Source organism: Triturus cristatus, chromosome 10 (assembly GCF_964204655.1).
Source record: "Triturus cristatus chromosome 10, aTriCri1.1, whole genome shotgun sequence".
NCBI lineage: Eukaryota > Metazoa > Chordata > Amphibia > Caudata > Salamandridae > Triturus > Triturus cristatus.
This window is the reverse complement of record NC_140593.1, coordinates 306,875,516-306,894,213: the sequence shown is the minus strand read 5'-3', so window position 1 is coordinate 306,894,213 and position 18,698 is coordinate 306,875,516. Positions and strand designations below refer to the sequence as shown.

At 45.3% G+C, this 18,698-nt stretch overlaps 1 protein-coding gene across 2 annotated transcripts in view; it reads left to right on the top strand.

The window, feature by feature from the left end:
• The window catches only part of RPP38 (ribonuclease P/MRP subunit p38), a 69,489-nt gene that overhangs the window by 18,438 nt on the left and 32,353 nt on the right, over positions 1-18,698 (top strand). Inside the window, exon 2 of one of the 2 annotated variants that reach the window (XM_085631267.1) lies at positions 17,430-17,579. The exons of the other annotated variant lie outside the window; for it this stretch is intronic. The gene's annotated coding sequence lies outside the window, so the exon portion shown is untranslated. The remainder of the gene's footprint in view (positions 1-17,429; positions 17,580-18,698) is intronic. 2 annotated transcript variants of the gene reach the window in all.

Genomic DNA, 18,698 nt, shown 5'->3' with positions numbered 1-18,698 from the left:
TTCTAGCCCCTGTTTCCACACTTCTCCCTTACAAATGTTAATCAGATGTGTTTGGTCCTAGTGCATGTGTTAGGAAAGGTCCAATAATGCAACCACTGAAAGGTTTTCAAACCTTCTTTGCCAAAGGCATTTTTTGGGGTTGATGGTAGCTGTTGTATTTGTGCTGGCCCCCAAGGGGCCTTGCCTATCCTGGGCATCTCTGAAAAGTATGCATGCAGAGGAATACATGGTGGTGATGCTTGTGTGAATCTCTACATGTTGTCTTACCCCAAATGCCCAGTAAACGGCAACACTGTGTCGAACAAAACGCACATTTCCAATCTGTTTCCAACGGGATGCCTGCAGTGGGCCCGGAGTTGGCGAACACTCTGTAAACCCGACCAGCGCTGAGAATTTGTGAGGCCTTCTAGCATTCTAAAGGCAAGGTATAATCCTGAGTATGTTCCCAAAATGTTATTAACATACAAGAGTTTAATACTTAGGAACATATAACTCAAAAGGTTAGAGTTACATAATGCCAGGGCAAATGCCCTGCTTGAGACAACAAGGAGAGTGATGAAAATAGGTGAAACTGGCAAAAACTGACAGTCTTTCGTGGATGAATTGTAATGAGCACAAAGGACAATTGTACATTCAGTTGCAAGACAGTCTTTTTTTGCGTTAATAATGGAATGAAGCTCAAAAAATATTGTCTGCATGCATAAAGATGGCAAACTTAAGACTTAAAAAGCTTAAGAACCGGAAAGAAATAGAATGAGTAGAAACTGTGTTTTTGGGTGTGAAAAAATCAGAGTGGAAGCAGGTTAGCCCATTACGATAAAAAATCCTTGAAGAGAAAAGAAAGCTATGTCTCTGTGTTCCAAACCCATAAAAGGAGGGTGAATGAATAGAAATATTGTAGCTGTGGAGGATGGTTCAGTGTGGAGCAAAGGAAGTGGCGCTGTGGCGGTGAAGGTAATGTAGCCCACAATATTAAGGAAGGTAAAGAGCATGGTGATCTAATCCGCAAATTTTTTCAAGGCGTTTAGAAAAGACAAAGGTGTATCTGCTGAAGAGAATACTAGAACAGAATCCTGACATCGACAATATGTGACGTGGTATACACCTAAGATATTCGGGTATTTCATGGATTTTTACTGACTTTTTATCTCTAAGCTATTAATTTATGAGTTTGTCAGTGGTTATTTGATTTATGAATAAGGGCAGGAAAGATGAGTTGTATTCCTCTCCAGCTGAATCAATGGAATCTAAAATGTGGAATTGTATTTTTTTTTGTTTGGGACCCTACCTGGCACGTCGGTAGCAGTTGATGGATTATGTGCGTGCAAATGCTTTCTCTGCATGGGAGTCTGCCCATGAATGAAGCTGCTATTCATCACAAGACTTTGTGGGCCTGCCTTTATTTTAGTGACCTGCACCAAAAATTCTGATCGAATGTCCTTGTAGTGTAAATTCTCCAACTGAATCTTGGTTGTGCCACATATAGATTGAACTGCTTGTTGTGTTGACATGTTGTAGTATCTTGTATATGTGTTTTTGTGGTATCTGGAGATAGACCTATGCAGCGTTTCTACTGCTTTCACTGAAGCTGCCACTTAAAAGAAGATCAGAAACTATGAAATATGCCTTTAGACTGATGTACCATGCCTGGAAGCCCCCCAGTGAGTGTTCTCTAAAATGGACGGCCCCAGCCAGGACGTGCTAAATTCATCAGGGGTGTGGAATTTAATAAAATATCTACTTGTCCATGGGGCAGGTTGCTTCATAAATCTACTTGTCCGTAACAAAATCCACTTGTCCCTTTTGTGCCATGTAAGGTGGCGACAAATTACGGCAGCAATCTCATTAAGCAAGAGTTCTGATAAAGCCTCTCTAATTATGCCAGGGCTTGTACCATAGTTGGGTTTGAATACTAGCAATTCCCTTATGTTCCTACGTTTCTGCAGGTCTACATACTGGAGCTGAAGGTAGTGGTAAGCAATAGTTCAAGGGTTGGAATGCCCTTTTGAGTCTGTGCAAACCTACTAATTTGCATGTTTTAAAGGTTTTCACCAACTTTTTAAATATTTTCCCATACTGAAAAAGGTTAGAAATGTACTCCTGGCAGTGGCAGACGTAAAACTTCTTCAGGGTTGGGGAAAAAAGTGGTTGGGGGGGAAAGTGAACTTGAAACATTCAGATTTTCACATGAGCAAATCTACACCAGCACATTTGCTCATGGTAAAATGCAGTTCACAAATATTACAGTACTATTACTTGGCCTTCTTCTGTAAATTCTTGTGAATTCACGGAGACTGTATATATGCACTTAATGCATGGATATATACCATGGATGCACTTTTAAGACTTTCTTTAATAATTGGGCCTGGGGTTAACCATGACCTTTTGTATTTAGTAAAATTATGTCTCTCTCTCTCACCTTCTCTCGGTCTATCAGCTAGCTTCACTGTGAGTGACAGTATTCTGCTCTATTACAAGCAGCATATTGACACACATAGTAGTTTTGTTCAGTGCCTGGAAGTGCTGTGGCATTGTGTGCTTTTTGAGACCAAAAACAGTTTTTGCTTTTGCCAATTCTTGTTAGAATGGCGAGGGCCCTGCAGCTCCCACACAGAAGGTTTTACAAAAAACAATGCTTTAACAAGTCACGCATTGACAAAACCAAAAGCCTGACCACCAATTTCAGACCTTCTGGCTTTGCCAATGCTTAATTATTTTTGTTTCCCACAATCGTATTTTAACTGATTACACTGATTTTTCCATTATGAATATTTTTGGTAAATACAAGCATACATCAACATGTGACTAAATGATCCTGCAAAGATATGGTACCTAAAATCTTACAGTAGTTTAGCAAAATATTTTTTTCCTGCTTGCATTTTATTGTGAACATTTTATTTTGAAATCAAAGAATCATCACGGTTGCTTTCAAGCTTCTGCAAATATTACATATAATCAGAGAGCATTCTGGGAGCATTATACATAGCCTCATATTACTAAACTTTGAAAAAGTGTGTACACATTTATACTGGAACCACCGTCAGTAGTGCAAGCAGAGCTGACAACATTTACTTTTAGTGCACACCCTAATAATAAAGGCTTTGCATTAATGAACCATAAATACAAGTTTGAACAGTGTTAAAATATGGACACACATGTTACCTTAACTTTAGACAATGCTCTTCCTTGATCCATAATGTGGTATTGTAAACTGGCAGCTAAAGGGTTTGTGCTGTAGGGGGTTGGGCCTACTTGTCCCAAGGACAAAATAGACATTAAAACTTGTTGCCCTTGACCCCAAACATTATGTCCCGGGCGTCGGGCTATAGGAATTCCACATCCCTGATTCATGCCACTGAGACAACCGTTAGGAGACTGGAACAGTCACTAATAAGTTGATAATGCTGCAGAGATGAGCTACAAGGTATTGGCGGTATCAAGTAAGAGGTTTCCATCTCCGGGTTTTGACAAGCTGTATGGTCGTCAATGATTGTGCTTCTGTTATTTACATGTGATTGTGCATGATCAGCTGCGTGATGGATTGAAAGATTTGTCAGCGTTTGTGGGAGAGACCAGCGGTGATTGATCTACAGATATTGGGATTACTGCAAGCTGTGCAATCGACATTGCATTACATCGGATCTGTCTCTTGTACCAATCTATGTGATTAACTAGCTATTGAACCGGCAGCTGGACGGGACCATCAGGTGGCAATAGTCACTGTGCGAGTTTATTTTTGGCTGGCCTCTGTCTTAAACGTACACAAAAAAGTAAACAAAACCGTTAATGTAACATGTGCTGTGCACATGTTCGAATCGGGAGCGTGAGCTTTCCTTGGCACGCGCTACTCCTACTTGACTCATCACCATTGTTAAGTGAACATGGGGGTGCTGCAGGAATCATCAGTGACTCCTCCAGTTCCATCTGTGCTGCACTGTTTGGTGTACGCAAGTGCCTGGAGCCACATGGCACCCTCCACCACTGCGTAACCGCCATCTTTGTTTTGGAGGCAGCACACAAGTCCTTGGGCATCCCGTATTGCGCAGCTTGTTTTGTAGCTTGCTCAGCCAGCACACGAGCAGCAGGGTCGGAGTTGTCTTACATCGAATGCATGCTTACAAGCCCAAACTTTAATTTAAAGGCGTGCAGTGAAGGTAAATTTCAATTTTTTTGGGACTGTCTCCGTAGCCCAGGAGTTGTCCGGTTGGCGGGCTGTGGTGACAGAGCCAGTAGCAACTGACGTGACAAGGAGCCATCGCCAATTTCGATGACACCCCGAACCCGATATGATATGGTGGTATCGTCTCCTTTCTGGCATTTTATTGCATGCAAGCTGCTGTGGGAGGAATTTTCTTCCTTGAGATGCTGGTTCATTCGAGTGAGCTATTGCTCATTGTCTTTTTTTATTATTGTATTTTATTGCATTTTAAGGCATACAGCAAAAAGAGAAAAAACAAAACATATACATATCAGATTATGAAAGAACGAAAGCAGAAATTAGCACAAATGCGTATCACTGAAATCAAAACCAAGTATGAAATGGTATAGCATCAATACAAAACATAGTGGCGAGTAAGGGGAGGAGGACGAGGCGCGAGAGACATAGCTATCTGGGGAACAAAAGAACAGTACACAGTAAATTGAGGTGCAGGCACATGTTCGGCGTGAGGTACACTGACATATAAGTGAATAGCCCGGAGGGGAACAGGAGCACCTACATCAAAATTCCAGGGCAAGAATAAACAGAGAGCAAGCAGAATCATTGGTTAGTCATCAGGGGCGTCTGACTCAGTCTGCTGAGCAGCTTGATATTGGGCAAAGAGGCCCCAAAAACTCCTCGGGCAGTTACAAGGAGGTAGCATCTCATTATAAACATCAGATTGAGTATTGCAGTATACCATGTCACGTTCTCACTCCGCAATTGTAGGCATCGGATCCTTCATCCACCTCATCGCCAGTCTACGCGTGGCCAGGAGGAGGCCGAAGGCAACTAATTTACGCACATTCTTCTTAAGTGGTTTAGTGTAACCAAAGAGCGCCATCAAGGGATACGGAGCCAGGGTGAACCCAAGTATGTCGCTCAGCTTTTGAAAGATTGCTTCCCAATAGTGCTCCACCAAAGGGCACTGCCACGCCTGATGAAAAAAGCCAGCGTGGGAAGCGTGACAGCGCTCAGTCATCCAGACTCATGCTAGCCAAACCTGAAAAGGCGCAAGGGGGAGTGGTACACTGTTTAAAAATGGGCAAGCCTGTGTCGGCCATTGATAGAAATCTGCCAAGTGGCCGTGCAACAGTAGAGCCAGTTGTCGTCCGTGATAGGAGTGCCAACATCGAGCTGCCAGGCCTGTCGAACCCTACTGAGGGGGGTAGATTTCGTAGCAAGAGCGGAGGCGTATAACTTGGAAATCAATTTGCACAGATTTGGAGCGCTTAAAAGGGAAGTCAGAGGGGAAATATCTAAAGGTTCCTGCAGTTCTTTGCCTAAAATCGCCCGCAGAGCATGTCTGGTCCTGAAGAAACGGAATCTTGTCAGTGCCGACTGCTTGCTGTCCTTGCCTGCCGCCTCCTCCCAAGAGCACACCCCCCATTCCTGAAGAGGTCACCCATGGTCTGTATATGCAATTTATGATGGGAATCAAGGGTCCCTTTTTCCAACCTGAGCGCAAACCAATGGCACCACTCAACACCCAGTCGGGGTGAATAGAGCTGCGCACCTTCCGAGTATAGCGTTCCACGCGTGGATAACAGAATTAATTGAATCCAGTATGCCACAGCGCCGCGAAGGGACTTGCGTTAGAAAGCGAGGCAAGGAGTGCGGGGCTGCGGCAACCCTCTCTATTTGGAGATGAGGTAAATCGCGGGGTCCGTGTACCCAAGTGTATGTGTGAGAGGCCTGCGCAGCCCTATAATACAGTTCAAGGTTTGGGGCATTCAATCCCCTGGCGGTATACAGCAGCATGAGTGTGTCTAGCGCTACTCTAGGAGACTTACCAGCCCACGCTAACTTAGTCATCAAAGATCAGACTTCGCGAAACAGAAGCTGCGGGAGAACTATAGGTATATTTACAAAGAGAGAGAGCAGGCGAGGGAGGACAACCATTTTCATCAGAGCAACACGGCCAGCCAAAGAAAGGTCATGTACATCACTCCATTCCATTACATGGAGAGTGTTCCAAGCACAGATCACAACAGGAGTCGTATCCATCGGTCGATGTCGTCAGCAAGCTTATCTATCTCTGTACCGTAATTAGCTTTTAACACTACTTCAGCATCAGAATGGACTTGAATGCCGAGGTACTGCACTGGTTCCGTAGTCCATTGCTGCGGGAAATCGAACGGGAATTGCACTGTTGAAGGCGTCAGAGGGAAAAGTATAGATTTATCCCAATTAATCTTTAAGCCAGAGAGGCCACCAAAACGGAGCACCTCACGGATTACGGGAGAAAGATGTACTTGTGGGTCTCTAACGTATAGAAGGGTATCGTCAGCGTAAGCAGATGTAATGAGGTTGTGCTGAGGGAAACCAAGCACCCTGTGCCCATGATATTCACGCAGCGCCCGCAACAGGGGCTCAGCCGCCACCGCATACAGCAACGGGGACAACGAGTGCCCCGCGAGATTGAAAACTGGGCCGAAACCATGTCTTCCGTCCGCACTCTAGCCATGGGTACATTGTACAATACCGAAACCAGCTGCAAATATATCTCGCCAACCCCCATTCGTCTTAGCACAGCCTTCATGAACTTCCATTCAATCGAATCGAAGGCCTTTTCGGCATCTAGGAAGACCGCAGCAGCCTTAACCTCAGGCCGCACATGCTGCAGAACCCCAAAAACCGTACGGAAATGATGTGATAGTGTGCGACTGGGGATTAATCCAGCCTGTTCAGGGCCTATCAGCTGAGGGAGCAGCAGCGACAGACGGTTCACGAGGATTTTGGCATACAATTTGGTGTCCACGTTGAGGAGCGAAAGTGGACGATAGGACGGACACCTACGTGAGTCCTTGTTGGGCTTTAACAAAGTGATAATCAACGCCTCGTGCATGGATGGGGCATTATGCCTTCAGCAGCTATTTCATGAAATAAGGTGATCAGATGTGGGATAAGGAGATCACTAAAGCCCTTGTATAATGCGACCGTAAGGCCATCCATTCCGGGGGCATTACCCTCTCGCATGGAGCCCAACGTGAGTCGCACCTCCGCCACCTCGATAGGGCGCATCAAGAACGCTCGGTGCTAGTTCTGTAACCAGGGGAGTTGTATGTATTCCAGGTAGTCGGATATATCCTTGTCACTAGGGGAGAGTTTAGAGCTGTACAGCTCTTGATAATAGGAGTGGAAGTGAGCATTGATCGTAGTGCTCTCCGTTAGAACCGACCCGTCCTCTCCCTCCAAGTCCACAATGTCACCAGAACCCATACGGTGGCGTACCATAGCCGCCAGTACTGAACCCGGCCGGTCCGACTCTCCATAGGCTCTGGCGGACACATATTTCCCCATATGTTTGACTTCCCGATCGGCTTCCTCATGGAATTTGGCGAAAGTGGCCGTGATCCAGATCACAGAGCTCCGGTTCATCAGTGCGAGACTGACGTGCCTCTAGATCCGCCAAGCGGGCCTCAAGAAGAGCAAGGCGGTCACGAATGCCTCGGAGGACTCCCGCATGCTTACTAATGCCCCCCCCCCTGATAAAGACCTTGAACGCCTCCCACACCGCGGTGAAGGAGTCGACCGTACCCACATTAATTGCAAAAAACTCAGAAATCGTATCCCTGAGCTCGGAGTGCAATACAGAGTCTAATAACGAATAAGGAGGGAATCGCCATAAAAATGGGGGAGGGGTCCGAGAGGGAGCGGCAATGGTGACCGGTGAATGGTCCGAAAAGGAGCGGGCAAGAACCGAGCAATCCAATACCTTAGACATCATAGCGTGCGTGATGAACCAATAGTCCATGCGGGTGTAGACATCGTGCGGTGCAGAGTAATGTGTGTACCCTCCCTGGACGTGTGAGCGAGACTTCCACACATCCGCTTATTGCAACTGTATGGCTATGTCTAGCACCATCTTAGCTGAGGCAGAAATCGGACGAGGAGGGCCTTTAGACCGGTCGAGGGTCGTGTCCAATATACAATTAAAGTTGGCTTTCCCCACTCCAGAAGGGCGGAAGAGAGCGACGATCCTTGAGCAGTAAGAACAGGGATCGATAAAACTCTGGATCGTCATAGTTCGGGCCATAGGAGTTGACTAACAAAAAATCCCATTCAGGGTTATAACAACGTGACACAGCGTATCTACCTGCCGGGTCCGTCGACAAGGGTTCCAATCTGAGGCCTGCTTTGGGGTTTATCTATGTCAATACGCCCCCTGGAGTAGGAAGTAAAACAAGCTGCATGAGAAGTTTCTGACAATCTGTTACCTGTAAGGAGCGCACTACCTGGCTGCAGATAGGTCTCCTGTAGTAATGCTACTTCAACCTCCTTGCGCTTCAGGTATGCAATGATTTTGCGCACTTTGCGGTGGTCATTTAAGCCCCGGATATTCCACGTCATGAAAGTCAGTCGTCGGGGCAAACGAGCCCTAGGCTGAGTGTCTGGCATAGTATCCACAAATATGCAAGGAATGACCTCCGCACAGAGCCCGACCACCCTCCCCTCCCGCCATAGACAAAGTAGGAAAGTTTGCGATCCAAACAAAGAAAAATAGGAAAGGGAAAAAAAAACAACCCGAAGAAGCACACCACCCCCCACCCACACCTTGCTAACCCCAACTCTGCAAAGGCAAGCATCTACCCACCCATACATCGTAAAGAGAAAAAACAATTGTGATACAAACCCACCCAATACCCCACCAGAGAACCCAACAACAAAAGGTGGAACAGCGGTTAACGCAGTAGGGCAGATGTTACCCAGCTACACAAACTGATCCAACCTACCGCTTTGACACCGCTTGCAAATCACAAACCTACGGCAACCATGACTTACATCAATGAGGGGATGGCAGATAGCAAGAATAAACCTGCCCTGTTGGGCTCAGTGATACATTAAAGGTGCAGCTCTATGAAGGACGATCTGGTAACCTGGCACAGCATTCGAGGGAGCAATTAAGAAGGGGGAGGAAAAAATTTCATGAAGGGGAAACAGATCCTGAACAATATCAGAACACTACTTTCAATACAACATGTAGCGCAGCCCGTTGATCAGGGCAACAGTGTGTATCCTACAATGTCAGAAAACAACGGAGAGTAACTGGAAAACATTGCTCGTGTGAGAGGTCCATAGCAGCTCGGTCATTGTCATCTAGGGTACCAGGAGCTTCATTCTGCGTGGGAGAGGCATGTTGACTGTTCGTGCCCTTACCAGTCTTTTCCCAGTCTCGGAGAGCCTTTTGTAAGGATTGCGGGTCAGAGTATAATCTGGGTTTCCCATCAAAGAGGACCGTAAGACGTGCAGGGTATAGCATCGCATACTCAATATGTTGGTCCCGCAGCTTACGTTTCAAGGGGTTAAACTGTCGCTGAGCCTCCTGTACCTTGAGGGTAAAATCTGGGAACAGTGAGATGTCCGAGCCTTCATAGCGCAATGACCCCAGTTCTCTTGCTTTGCGCAGGTCAGCGTCTCTGTCCCGTTTAAGAGTTTCGCTATAATAGGTCGAGCGGGGCACCAGGTTGGGGACGGGGACTGAGTGAATGATGCGCCCTCTCCACAACAAATAAATGAAAGAAAGTGCCCGCGCCTAAGGGACATGTCAACAGGCGCTCCACAAACTGCTCCATATTACCTGTCGCTGTAGACTCCGCCAGCCCCGTGATGCGCAGGTTGCAGTGCCGCGACCGGGCCTCCAGGTCCTCCACCTTATTTTGAAGAGCAGAGAGAGCGCGCTCCATCCGTCTGCGCGTGTCACCAGGGTCAGTCTGGGCCTCCTTCACCTCAGTGATGCAGCGCTCTGCAATATCTTGGCGCTCTGCACGCTTGTCAACCCTTTCGGAGATTCTGTCATTCCTGTAGGCCAGCGTGTCGATTTTGGAGTCTATGGCAGTGAAGCCTTTCTGCATGGACGCGATGATCTGCTTAATGTCGGCGACGGGGGCCTCAAGCTCGGGGGGGCGCCCCATCCACCCCTCCTCGTTACGACGAGATTTGCGCTGCTCAAAGTGGAGCTTGGGTTGGGACTTGTCTGGTTTCCCCATCGTTGAAAGCTCCGCGGGCAACCAGGGGAACCACGCGGAGAGCGAGGCTGCGAGTAGCCCAGCGGCGGCGGCAAGGGCCAGAGCAGAGGACCGGGCGCAGTACCCACAGCCAAGGGGAAAAGGAACCCCAACACCCATCCTCGAGACCAGTCTTCATGAAGGGACCGACTCGGGGACCGGAGCAGCACAAAGGCGCGGGAGCGTGATCTCCAGCCACAAGGCACCCGCCAGAGCAAACCGCCCACGCCACCACCCAGTCGAAAACAGGAGGCTCCAATGGTGTGTCAGAGTAGCCGGCACCGGGGAACAGGTAGACTCCACGGGCGGCCCAGGTCAACAAGCGCGTGGGATCAAGACCCCACTGTCAGGAACGCCACGGGCCAGATCCGGAGCAATGGGCAAACAGCCGGTGGGGGGAAACCCCAAGAGAACCACAACAGGGGGGGGACCTCTCCGCTGACACCGGCAGATGCCTCCCCTCACAGAGTCTCCACCAGACCGCAGCTCAAGATGGCCACCTCCACAGGAAAGGAGGCTAGGCCTAGGCTCCACAGCACCGCCTCCGATTTCGCTGAGCAGACACCAGCAGGGGACACAGGTGCCTTCGGAGCAGGGCTGGGTGACCCCACAGCAGCCTCAGCGTTTCGATCCCCTCTGCGCCGGGGCAGCGCCACACCAAGCACCAGCGGTACAGGGTAGTAGCGGCAGGCACCGAAGAGACAGCAGCCACTTCCGCCCCAGCGATCCCGGCCTGGACACCACTACCCGGCCAGCTCCACCTCCAGTAATGCAGGCAGCAGGTCTCACCATGCTTCGTTCGCCGGTCCGCGGCGTAACACCATCCAGGAGGGGACTGCGGACAGCAAAGAGCGGTCCCGGGAGGAATGAGGCTTCAGGGAGTCAATTCAGGCACATCCCCCCATAGAAAAAGTAGGTATAAGCACGGATTCCTGCCGGATAGCGGCAGAGCTCTAAGAGATGGCGGCCATTTTCCAGCCGAGCAAGCTCCGCCGCCCAGCTATTGCTCATTGTTGTCTCAAAATTACTGTTTTGGACATGTTTGCAATTAGTGTTTTCTGGTTATGATGGTTTTACTGCCTGTGTATGAGTGCTGAGATATATATATATATATATATATATATATATATATATATTCTTGTATATTATTTTTTATTTTACATTTTGTTTCTGAATGTGCAACTTTACATGTTACGCGAATCTAGTGAAGTAATCACATGTATTTGGCTTATTTCTAATTTGCCATGCTTTATGAATTTCATCTGCCTAAGAGTTAGAGCCAATGTTTTATCCTGCTCCACCGTTTTTCTTACTCTGGCTGGCATTGGGTGTTGGTAAATTTGTGTTGGTCAGTTACGTTACGTTACATGCAGTGTGGGTGAGTTTTCTCACCTGTGTCTTTTTTTTATGGCAAGTTTGCCCTGTTTCTTTACTAACTGATATTTGGTTGGATGCCCAGGTAGTTACATACGGTGCATTTTGGTGGTTTATGGTTATTTCTTTCTGGTGTGCTTAATTCAGAGTGTTAACTTATTGATAGGTGGAATGCCTACTCTTTCACATGTTATACTACATCGGTTTGTGTTTTGCCACATATATATTGCTGCATTTGTTATGCTGACCTTTTTCTTTATATCTTACGCGACATTGCTACATTGAACTTTTTATATCTCTCACACATGGCATTGTTCTATGTGTGTGAATTGCCCATTTCCTTTGTTTGCTTACGTGAGGGATGGCTAGTGGGTGGGAGTCACCCAAATGAAGTTAGACGTTACACCCCCTTTCATGAGGGAAGGAAATAGGTGAAAGTCCCATTTCTACAATTTACATTACAGACCCTTACACAAGGGAGGTCTATATGGGCTATAGCCCCATTTCTACATTTTACATTACAAACCCTTACACAAAGGATGTCTAGATGGGTGCAAGTCCCATAACTACAGTTCACATTTCATACCCTTACATGAGGGATAACTGGACAGTGCACAAGTCACCCAGTGCTAAACGTTTAGCTTGCTACCCTTACATGAGGAGTGGCTGTATGGGTGGGAGTCGCCCATTTCTTCATTGTTAGCTATGTTCCTTTACATGAGGGATGTTTGTTGGGGGTGAATTTCAGCTTTTGTTATGTGTCACACTACTTGCCCTTGTTTGGGGTACATTTTTCGGGTGTACTTCACCCACTACTATGTTTTTACGTGTTTTCCTTGAATTAGTATTCTTATTACAGTTTTTTTTGTGTGTCGTTCCCACTCTTTTTGTGCTGTGTTGTGCTACCTCTCATGCTCGTCTGGCCAGTTGGTGTGGTTGGTGGTAATAATAGGTGCGATTGTGTGATTATCTTGTATGCTGATGTGGGACTGATAGGGTTGTTCCTTTGTCTACTGTCTAGCAATGTGAGGTATTAAAGAAAATGCTATTTATTCTGTTATATTTGATCAAATTTATGAAGGGGGAGGATGTGGGATATCTTGTATATTTACTTATGCGCCTTCAAACTTTATTTTTCTTAATTCTCCATTATGGTTCTTCAGGTTAATGCTTGATTCCATATGGCGTTTGTGTATTATGATGTAATTTCTATTTTCATGTTTCTTCTTGTCAATACTTTATTCCATTTAGCATTTTTATTTTTTGTGTTACATAAAGGGGGAGGATATGTAGTATCTTGTATATGCATTTATGCTTCTCCCCTGTTGCTTTTGCCCTAGCTGCTCAGCCAGTGTGAATGTGCTGCTTGGAATGTTGGAGTGGTGATGATGAATGAAATGTTTGGGTGCCTGTGAGGTGAAGAGTGACAGAGTATGGGCTGAGCAGCAGGCAGGCGACTCCTGGTGGGGCTGCTGTACATGGATTTACCAACTTACAAGTAAGACTGAATAAATAAGTTGAAGCAACACTTCAGTTACCTCATCATTACTACACATATACATCTGAATAACTGGGCTTAAATGATTAAGTTGTGTTCATCTCGGCATTCTGTACTTGACCAGTCAAGGGCATGCTTTACAATGTGACAGTGCAAATCAAAGTCTGACATCCCTGGAGTATCCAGCAGCCCTGCAGCAAATAAAGTCCACAGTGAAGCCTGTGTACCCAGCAGTCAAGGAAATAAGCCCATCTGTTGACTCAGTCAACTGCTAAGTAAACCACCTTGAGAAAGTCAGTGTACACGGCTTGTTTTTGAGTAGGTTAGTCCAATATTTTATTTGAATCCATTTAGTCCAGGCCAGCTACAAGTTTTAAATTTATTGGTTGATATTTTAAATGTGTAAATATTGTGAATTACTGGTTAGATGACTGGTCTCTATATTTCATAACGTTAGGAATGCATCAGAAATAGCAGAAGTCACTATTCATGCTGCCTCCACTGTTTTTTATTTTTTATTTTTTTATTTAAATATTATGTTGTGCTAACTTGCAATATTGTTTGCATTTCTTTTGAGAGGCTTGTTTAGATCTGCTTGTGCTCAGTTTTTGTTATAACAATCCTGCTTGTTTTAAAAAAAGAAATTCCGAAAGAGTATAGACTTCAAATCTCGATCGGCTCCTTATTGAAATATATTCAAGCATTAGCTCCTCTATTCTTCCATTATTATTATTATTTTTTTTTGTTTAAAGAGATTTTGCTTAGTGCCAGTTTTATGGGATAAAGTACTGCCTACTTTATAAGTATATTGCAAGTAGGAGTTCCTTGAACGTATAGAGGCACGTGGATGCACAAGGAGAGCCTTCGGATGGTTAATATACTCCTCGATGGACTGCAACATTGTTATAAATCTAAATATCTAACATATGGGGCTTCCATTTACAATGAATGGCCTGTTTGCATTACCCCAGAGTAAACCTTTTTTTATAATGCCACTTCGTACCTTACTTCTGCCATCTGGAACTGCACTGTGATGGTCTGCATCTACTCACTGAAATGCCAAGTCTTGCATTATAGCGCCTCCCTAGCTGGCAAGCCAGAGTGCTGGCTGCTAATGCACCATTTACTGGAGTGGCAGCCGCGGTGTGTGCTGCTCCCTGGATGCTTGAGGACTAGCTGCTTCTCTGCCACAACGTAACACCACACTGTGCAGCAGGCCGGGAGTCCAAGCCGACATTGCGGGGTACAGCCACCAGGCAGGCCTGTACTGGCCCAAATTTCTGCTCTCACTGCTGCAAAGATAAGTAAGTGCCTAGCCTGGAGTGATGTATCATTGCTAAATTGCTCCTTTTAATACAAAATGTGTTTAAGAGTTTGAGCGCCCTGCAGTCATGATCTCATCAGATTAATTCTGAGCTGCCCCACTGCAGTGAGTCTGTCTGCTCACTGTACTAATTTTCAGCATTTGTAAGTCGCACTAAACTCTTTCCAGGGCTCTGGTCCAACATCATCTTTACTTTCAGCGTACCGCAGAGCCAGCGCGTTACTAAGCCAGAGCCTGGCTCTGAGACACAGACAGGCTGCGGCTGGTGTGATCTGGTGCTGCAGTGGCGCTGGGCAGGTAGTGGCTTGCTTACCAGGGCGGACCGCACAGCTTGGTATAATGATTTTTATTAGGGTTTACCCTGCTAAACTAGCCTGCCTGGTGAGTGTTCAGTTTGAGGGGGAATATATCTATCTGCATGCAACCCCTTCGCATTTCGTTATCTTGGAAAGGCTGGGTGCTCTGCGGACTCCATGTTTTCATAGGTGCTCAACTCTTGTTCTTGTGAGCCTGAAGTGTTTCCTCTGTGGCTAGTCACATTGCTGGGTTTTGAGAAGACTCAATCCAAGTTAGTCAGATGACGTACCAGTACCAACATACCTTTATATAAGATGGTCACTTATACATCATACTGTGTTTGCCAAAGAGCAGTCGTGCCTTATGAGCAGATGTGCACCCAGCTTTCACTACAGAAAACTCTGGGTTCACAGCACATTAGAGACTTCCACGATCAGTTTTACTTGGCATCTGAGTGGTATGTGTGATATGACTTGGTGTCTTTCTAGATGGCAACTAACACAGTTGCCAAGTGGCTTATCATGAGTTAACAGTATCTTCTTGCACATCTAATGCTGCTGAGTATGAAATAAAAAGCAGGCACGTGACATACAGTAGGAACTCCCTGCAGGTGCCAGTTTAGTGGGCACTATCCTAATTTCTTAACCTGAGGTATTAGATAATTATGCGCTCAGCTCTGCAGCACCAACTTCAGACATCAAGAACAGTGGTACAATAGCCCCGCTTCCAGCATTCACATGCTCTAGACGACCAGAGTAGCCCTGTCACTCCCATATAATTGCTAGAAGACGGAACTAGTACAAAGTGACTATTTCAGTTAGTCACGTCTGCTCTAAACAGTCAAAGGAAGAAATTGGGCCAAGAGAGAATTCAAGAGATGCACTAAATTCTTTTTCAGGTAGAAGGGGGTACAGGATAGCATTAAAACTGGCATACAGTGGGTTAGGATGATTCCGAGGAGGGGGCGTGGCTTAGGCGCCGGAGGGAATGGCCGCCGCTCTTGGAGGCTCCGGGAGAGCGTAGAGCGACGGGGATCCTCCGGGCGCCCAACGCACTTCATTCTATCTCGGGACCGCATCTTTAAGCGGCGGAAGTCTTCCTACATGGACCGAGGGCATTACGGAACCGCGGGGTGAGCGCACACAATGCTTTGACTGACATTCTTTATCGGCCGTGACTCGCAGATAGTGTGGCCGCCATTTTGTGCATTCCAACGCTCGTCGCTCACTACACATCCCGTGATATTAATATGTTTGTTCACCCTACCCAAAAGAAGATTTACAGCGTTTTTTAGGTTTTTTTAAGAGAATATTTCATTTTGTGTTCTGCTCCTTCGAATTTTTATGGCAAGCTGGCTGGTTATGTCTCCCATGGACAGTCCTCTCATATCTCCTCAGCATTAATCTTCGTTTCCCCGGACGCCATTTTAGCTCTGTGGCTTCTATCTTTCCAGTATGCCATTGGAATTTCAATGACTGTGCTGCTTCTCTATCTCAGCCACTGAGCATATATGGATGAATTTGTGCATTTCACACACATTATTGATTTTTCATTTCTGAACTTTTTTCAGTACTATTTGAGGCACCATTTTAGTGTCTTGTGAGCACCAGTATTTTTTTCTTCTATTTTTGCGCAGAATAGCTCGCTCTAATCGCAGTAACGTGCAGCAAAATAACGCCAGCTGTGTACCTTTAGAGGTCAACAACCCTTTTAGTGTGTTACAGGGCAGCATTACTGACACAATTAATGACTCTATTAGAATGGAAAGCTCATCTCCTAGTTCTTCTCGGACAGGCTCTAAACCTAAATCTAAAATACCTTCCACACCGGGAAAACGAGTGATGGCGAACCCTCCTTCTCCTACCAACGCATCTTCTTCTCTCTCCATGGAGCTTCTTCTTGAAGAAATACGCTCGCTCAAACCATATATGGCTGAAACAAATGCTCGCCTTGAAGATAATTGGTCTCATACTGAGCAGCAAGTGGCAGACCTCGAGAAGGTGTCTTCAGTGCAAGCGATCTCTGACCAGGTTCCAGGAATGCATAGAGAAATACAGTCTCTCAAGCAACAAATTGAGAATTTGGAAAATCGTAATAGACGCAATAATCTACGCATTTATGGTCTTGCGGAAAATCTTGAAGGCACCAACCCCATATCTTTCTTCCAATCCTTTCTGCCAACACTTCTTGGTCTCCCAAGCTCTCCTCCATTGAATATTCAACTAGCGCATCGTCTAGGTCAACTCTCTCGTTCTGCCAACTTCTCATCTTCTCCAGTGAAACCTAGGGGTGTTATCCTGTATTTTTTGGAATATACGGATCTGATTAAAGTCCTTCAAGCTGCCAAACAGAAGGGGAAAATTACTTGGAATGGTTCCACTCTTTTTTCTTTGCTCAAGATTACGCTAAAGCTACTGCGGATCAGCGCAAACAATTTTTGGACATGAGACCTGCTCTTCGTACCCTGAATGCTCGTTATGGACTGTTTCATCCTTGTATCTTCAAAGTGACTTACAATATTAAAACAACAAATTATGAAGATCCTGCGCTCCTTCAACGCTTCCTCAACTCCTGCAGAGATGACTCCATGGACTCCTCTCGACAATAATTAATGTTACTGTCTTAATTAAAGTCTGTCTGCTGTTGTTTGTTTTATACCTTCCTTCCGGATGTATTCTGTTATGTCCTGAGATACCCTCCTAATGTTTTTTGTTCCTTTCCTTCTCCCAGGTGCGGTTCTGCGATCCTTTTGATTCATGACCTCTTCGTATCATGCCCGGAGGCTGATTCTCCCTTTGCTGCACCCTCTTGGAGTCCTCCGTTCAGTGTTCTACCTCCCTTATGTGGCTCCTCCATCCCCACTCTCATTTTCTTTTTGTGGTATGTCTTTTTGACATTTTCATTTATAATCAAATATCGTCTGATGTTGTTTTGTATTCCTGTTCCATGTTTTCTCCTTCTTTGTTCTTCCTTCTTTCCCTCCTTTTTCCTTTCTTATCCTTTTTCTCTTTCTTCTTATTTCTTCTTTCTTTTTATTTTTGATAACAATCTTATCATTCTTACCTCTCTTCTTTTTCTAATATTGATTCCTTACTTAATCTCCTGTTCTTTTTACCTTCATCATTTTCTCAGTAATGCATTTAGCTTTTTTATTATTGTTTACATGATAATTGTTCGACGTTATTCTAACTGGTTATTTTTCTATTCTATTTTTTACCAGTTATTTAGTACTGTGCTTAGTTTCCTTATTGTTTACATGATAATTGTTCAAGTTCATTTTGACCGATTCCATTTAGAGTTGTTACATGGAACGTTAAGGGAATAAATAATCCTATAAAAAGACAACGGGTATTAACCCATTTATCTAAATTAAATGCTGACATTGCTCTAATTCAAGAGACACATTTATCTGATACTGAAGCATCTAAATTGATACGAGGTTGGGTAGGTAATGTTTTCTCTTCCCAGGCTCCAGGGAAGAAAAATGGGGTCTCTATTTTATGTCATAAAAAAGATCAAACTTCAGTTATTCACCAAGAGTGTGATTTGGAGGGTTGTTGGATAATAGTCAAGCTCCTCATAAATCAAATACCTTTAGTACTCTTTAACACCTATGCACCAGTTACTGTTGATAATTCTTTTTGGACTCGTATATCTGAGAAACTTCTTTTGCTACATGATGAGTATATTATTTTTGGAGGCGATTGTAATCAAGTGCTTGACCCCATATTGGACAGACATTCTTCTCTTAAGTTTTCTAATACCAAGATGCATTCCCAATTTATTTCCACTATACGGCGTAAAGCTCTAGTCGACATTTGGAGGCTTTGTAACCCCGCCACTCGAGAATATAGCTTTTACTCTCCCTCTCATCATTCACAATCCAGAATAGATTACCTCTTTTTTTTAGTAAATCCCTCTCTCAGCAAGTCTCTCATTCCGAAATTGGATCCATCTTAATTACGGATCATGCCCCAGTTTTTGTGCATTTTGATTTGT